Source organism: Nanorana parkeri, unplaced genomic scaffold (assembly GCF_000935625.1).
Source record: "Nanorana parkeri isolate BGI_ZX_2015 unplaced genomic scaffold, ASM93562v1 scaffold2276, whole genome shotgun sequence".
Taxonomy (NCBI): Eukaryota; Metazoa; Chordata; class Amphibia; order Anura; family Dicroglossidae; genus Nanorana; species Nanorana parkeri.
This window is the reverse complement of record NW_017308544.1, coordinates 108,106-114,468: the sequence shown is the minus strand read 5'-3', so window position 1 is coordinate 114,468 and position 6,363 is coordinate 108,106. Positions and strand designations below refer to the sequence as shown.

Here is a 6,363-nt window from a genome sequence, read left to right as displayed (position 1 = left end):
ATCAAAAATTGTGACTGGGTCCTGGCGTACACCACAGTCCTAATATCATTAGTCTGTATTGCTTTGGAAAAGCTGTCACATGACACTGAAGAAAAAAAAAATGTATTGGTAATTGGTATCCGCGAATACTTGAGGAAAAGTATTAGTACTTGTACTTGGTCTGGAAAAAAATGGTATCAGGGCATTCCTATTGAATATGAATGTTTCATAATCTTCAATCCACCAAGCAGCTACATCTTTTGGCTCCTTCACATGTGTACCTGTTGGTTACAGAGCTCTGTAGCTGAAGCCAAAATTTGAACTTACAAAAAAATTAATCAATAGAGTACATATGATGTATGTTTATTTATGTTTGTGTATACACAGTGTGTGTGTCTGTATGTGTATATACACTGAGTGGCCAGATTATTATATACACTGAGTGGCCAGATTATTATATTTTAGATTGTAAGCCCTCACGGGCAGGGTATATATATATATATATACACACACACATACATACACACATATACACACAGACATATATACACACACGCACACACACTATATATAATACTATTCTAACAAGCGTACAAATGAAAGGTAATTGACATAATAAACTTTTACAGCTTACCTAAAGAAAAGAGAATTAATATTGTGTACATGGCTAGAAAATTTACTGAGTTAATTATAAAATCACCCGCAAGTCTTATATGTGAGCTCTGTACATTGCAATCTAATTGATTTACTAAAATATTAGTGCCTATTCTTTTTATTTCCCTTGCACACGTTTGGGAATTCATGGTGAACACAGATTCACCTTACTCAGCTAAGTGAACATACACTTTGCTAAGTCAACAGATTTTTTTCATTTAGTAAATCAACCCCAATGTGTCTTTAAATTAGACTTGTGTTTATGCCATCAGCACCTCTTGCAAATGGGAATGATCTCATGAGTCTCACAAAATTCCTCCCTGAGGAAGGGCTGTGCAATTTAATCACCGGTTGTCACCACCGTCACCCATTGGGGCCGTTGACATGTGATCACACGTGCTGCAATGAGCTACAGATGATCACACCTGGATAGTTGATCGCATTAGTCTCATGGAGGAATTCTTGAGAATCAAATAATCGGCCCAATTCCCAAATGTGAATGGGGGTCTGACAGATAAAATCAGATATTTCTATAATCTGAAATGTATCACTTTCAGAATATGGATAGGACTTCTCTCCTAGGCGATTCCTCCAGCGTCCAATGAAATGTGTCTTTTGAATGAATTGTTCCTTACATTGATTTCATGGAAATAGCTTTTTCACCATTATGGACCTTCTGGTGCTGAATTAGACTAATCTTATGTGTGAACTTCTTGTCACATTCTAAACAATGACATGGTTTCTCTCCGGTGTGAATCCTCCAGTGAACCCTAAGCTGAGATTTGGTGGTGAAACATTTGTCACATTCTGAACACCCGTATGGTTTCTTTCCTGTGTGGATCATTTGGTGTCTAGTAAGATATCTTTTTAATAAGAAGAACTTGTTACATTCTGAACATCTAAAAGATTTTCCTCCAGCGTGAATCCTCTTGTGATCAATGAGCTGAGATTTCTTTGTGAAACATTTGTCACATTCTGAACACCAGTACGGTTTCTCCCCTGTGTGTATCCTCTGATGATCAATAAGATTTTTCTTTTGTGAGAAGCCCTTGCCACATTCTGAACATTTATATGGTTTCTCTCCAGTGTGGATCCTCTGGTGTTCAGTAAGCTTTATCTTTTGTGTGAAGCTCTTGTTGCATTCTGAGCATTTAAATGGTTTTGCTCCAGTGTGAGTCCTCTGGTGAATAATGAGATTTATTTTTCGTATGTAGCACTTGTCACACTCTGAACATTTAAAGGGTTTCTCTCCAGTGTGACTCCTCTGGTGAATAGTGAGATCTCCCTTTTCTGTAAAACATTTTCCACATTCTGAACATTTAAATGGTTTTTCTCCAGTGTGAATCCTTAGATGTCTAATAAGTTTTTCCTTTCTTCTGAAACACTTTCCACATTCAGAGCACTCAAATATCTTCTCTCCTGTGTAACTCCCCTGGTGTTGACTAAGATGTGGCTTGTGTTGTAAGCTCTTGTCAAATTGTTCCTCTTGATTAGCAATCTTCTGATGAACTGTTAGAAGTGACTTTGGAATGAAACTTTTCTCGCCCTCCAACCATTCATGTAACTTGTCTCCTCTGGGATTCATCATGTGCTAAAGAATGCCGTCTTAGCAGTATTATGTTTTCGGACTGCTTAAATACAAAATTCAAGAATTATGGTGGATCCCTACAAAGATAGAAATAAATAATTATAGAATATTGTCAACAGAAAAAGACCAACCTTGGAATCCAATGAATTCTCGAGTTTTACACCACAATTGTATGCCTTCAGACAGTTTGCAGTTCAAAAGGTTAGTTTATAGATAATTTTTCTGAATTCACACCACACAGAAAATATAAATAAAGGAAAACAGATTTGTCTTTTCTAAGCGGAGAATAATTTTTTGTCACTCAATGAAGTATCCTTTACTCTGAGCCCCGATGTAGGGATGGTGGCAATATACAACCATTTCCCTTTTGGAGTCTAGCAGCAATAGTAAATGCCTCAGGGCAGTTGGGGCTGTACTTCTACACACGACTTCCCATCATACATGACACATAGAAGTAATATTAGGTAATGTTGGGTACATCCATGGTGTAGGATATACAGAGAATTGGTGGTTTTCTAAAGATAGTTTAGAGCAGAAGCTTTTTCGTTTCCAACACTCTCTGTTTTTGACTGAAAAATCAGATGGAGCCATCTGAACAGAAGGAGAGGAGTCACTGTTCTGGTTCTCTCATGTGTGTAAATGAAATTGTGAGCTGGGAGAGAGCTTGGAGCGGTGGACACTTTACACAGGGATCCAGGATAGACTACAATCTCAATCTCAATGTGAGATTGTAGTCCATCACAGGAGTGAGCTCGGAGCGGTGACTACTTTACAACACACACAGGGACCATGGGGAACAAAAGTAGCCACCCTCCAGAAGGAAGGACAGTGTCGGCACCAATTCAGAAATTACTGGAGGATCTACAGCCGAGTAATACACAAATAAGATACATTGGGGGGAATTTATGAAAACTGGAGCAAAGAGAATGTGGAGCAGTTGTCTTTGGCAACCAATCAGCATCTCTGTTTCATTTTCAAAGCCTAACTGAACAAACTAAAGAGAGAAGCTGATTGGTTGCTATGGGCAACTGCTCCAGATTCTGTCTGCTCCAGTTTTGATAAATTCCCCTCATTGTTGTTCATAGTTAAGGTACTTGAATGTATTTGTAAGATTTAACTCCTGAGTTTAGTGTCACTTTAAGGTACTAACTCAGGCTGTAGAAAAAAGTACATTGACAAGAGACATCACCCTTTATTTTTCTAGGACTGGTTAAGTCAGGGGTCTCAAAATACCGGCCCGCAAACCTGTACCTTACAGTCTGCAGCCAGCTGTCAAGTTGTGCCTAACTTGAGGGAGCAGCTACACATTCATTGTCCCTGTCGGATGCAGACTGCATAGCTGCTCCTGAGTGCTGGCACACAGTGTCCCAGAAGGGAGAAGCGATAACTGTTTTTTCATTGACAGCACTGAGCCATCCAGCAGGGAAAGGGAGGGGGGGTGGGGGGTAGCTGGAAGTTATAGCACAGCGTTGTGAGAGCTGAAGCTTACATCCTTACATCCTGGCAGCATTCAAACAGGTAAAGCTGCACAATAAAATTCACCCTCTTTCCCCTATAGGGGCAAACATACGCAGCATATTATTGTAATAAATCTTGTGAGAGGTTTTTTTTTTTGCACAGGAAAAAATAGGATCAGTTTGTTTACATTGAAAACAATTTTGGATCAGCCTCTCCTCTGCGTCCATAAAATGAAGGACTTGTTCACGCCGGGTGCGTTGAGTTGTGTTGATCAGCTGGATCAGCACAGGCTCAATACAAGTACACTGAGAAAACAATTGTCCTCTATGTGTCCTGCTCAGACCATACAAGTGTGTTGGTGTGTGTTGCATAAAAAAAATCATCAGCATGTCTGCGTGTACAACAACACATTACAACAAACAGCAGTGCATCGCAATGTGTTGTTGTACATAGAGTTGTTTAGTTAATTGGGCTCATATACACCAGGTCCGATAAGCCGCGCTGGTCTGCATAGATTAAAGGAGAACTATGAGGTGGGTGCTTTTCACTCACCTCATAGTTCTAGCCGACCTGTGACAATGAGACTGTCACAGGTCGGCTCAGTAGATCGGGAGGTGAGCGAACACATACCGGCGTTCGCTCACCTCTCCATCCTGTCACAGCTCTCTGCCGTGACAGGGGGAGGGGCTGGATTCCCCCCCTCCCCGCTCTGATCCTCCAGCACTGACTGGCGGATCGGACGGGGGAGGGGGCGGGTACAGCTGGCTCTGCCTCTAGATAGGCAGAGCCAGCTGTCACACATGCAGCTGGGCGGATCCAGACATAATTGTCGGGATCCGCTTCAGCTGCGTCGTCTCAGTATACTGCGAGCTGTATCTCGCGGTATACTGAGCTTAGGGTGACGGGGGGACACTAATTTGTGTCCTCCCGTTACCCTAATGAGAACTATGGGGAAAAGCCTTAACCCCATAAGGCATGTTCAGTGCAAGCGCAGATAGAACACAAATGTACGCTCTGTGCCCTGGTCACGCCATAACAATTGTAGCATTGTAATACAATTGTAACATTTCATCATATTGCACAGCGCACCCCACCGCCCGTCCTGCAATGCTGTGCATAGAGTTAAAGGGAGCGTCATTTTGTGTCACTTCAATAAAGTTTTTTTTTTTAAAGTAAACAGTGTGATACATTGTAACAACTCAGCCACACCGCATATTAGTGTGTCCGGCTGTGTCATTGTAACTTCAATTAGACAATGTAAACACTGCCATGTATTGTTCTATCTCCTCACAGCACTGTAATAATTCTCTTTTTTTTTTCCCTCCGTATCTCTATGGGTTGAACTCGATGGACTTGAGTCTTTTTTCAACCTGACTAACTATGTAACATACATAATCATCATAATACTAGATATATATATGTACTGGGGATTACCTCCATGTGATGTGATGGTAGGATCTCCCCTAGTGCTGGAGTCGGCAGAAGCAGGAAGTGGACAGGCTGCTCGGAGAGACTTCATGTGACAGGAGAGAGGAAGAAAAGGAGGAAGTCATATCAGAGATGTGGGAGGAGTGAGGTCACGATTACAGGAAGGAAAACACAACCTGGAAGTGACGTCCTAACAACATCATAGAGAGGAGGAAGGAGGATAGAGAGGTGCAGAGAGGGGAGGGGGAGGAGGTGAGTGAGAACGGAGCACACGGAGGACTGATGATAAGAAGTGGAGGATCTGGTGGAATGGAGCACACGGGGGAGGGGAGAATACTGTGACAGAGAAGAGTTCTCTATATGTACAGTGCGGGGAGCAGAGGAAGAGCCATGGAGGAGGAAAACTATTCCGGGGGACAAAGTGATCAGGAAACTGCTGACATCACATAGATGATGAACCGCTGGGACAGAGACTGCAGAGAGCTATGAGAGGACCGCAATGACAGCAACATGTCTGTGTCTGATGAAAAGAGGCAAGCTCAGCACTACAGCTGTGATCAGACTACAAGTCCCATCATGCATCTGCCTCTGGAAGTCATGTTTGTGGCAGTCAGAGTCTTGCAATGCCTCATGGGACTTGTAGTTCTACAACAGCTGGAGTGCTGGGATGTACTCCCCCTGATACAAGGACATCAACCAAGAAGGAGTTATGATGATAATACCTTGTTATAGTGTAATGATTATGGAGTGTTGGCTGTCTCTCTCTCCTCTGTTTTTAGAGAGAGATGAGGAGAAATCAGTGGTGGGGGAATGAAATCTCTCCTCCTTCGTTCTACTAGTAGCCACTATCTTGGTCCTGGGCACCACAGGGGGGACAACGGCACCTGGGATAACCGGCAGTGTGGCAGCAGAGGGGGGCAAGGGAAAAGAGAAGGGGGCGACACTGTGTATCCCCATACAAGCGATTGGCCGGCTATAGAGTATGTAACAGCCGGTAACGGCTGTTCACATCTCCGGCGGGATTCTGTTTGTGAATGCCCGAGCAGAAAATTCTACATTCTTCTAAAATACACTATATTGCCAAAAGTATTGGGACATCCCTCCAAATCATTGGATTCAGGTGTTCCGTGAGATTTCCTTGCTACTAAATATTCCGCAGTCACCTGTTACTGGGATTATAACAAAGTGGAAGCAACTGGGAACAACAGCAACTCAGCCACGAAGTGGTAGGCCACGTAAAATTACAGAGTGGGGTC

The 6,363-nt window shown here is 42.6% G+C and overlaps 1 pseudogene; it reads right to left on the bottom strand.

Moving 5' to 3' along the window:
• Window positions 1-2,218, bottom strand: part of LOC108801276 — a 41,688-nt pseudogene extending 39,470 nt beyond the window's left edge.
• Window positions 2,219-6,363: the final 4,145 nt, after the last annotated feature.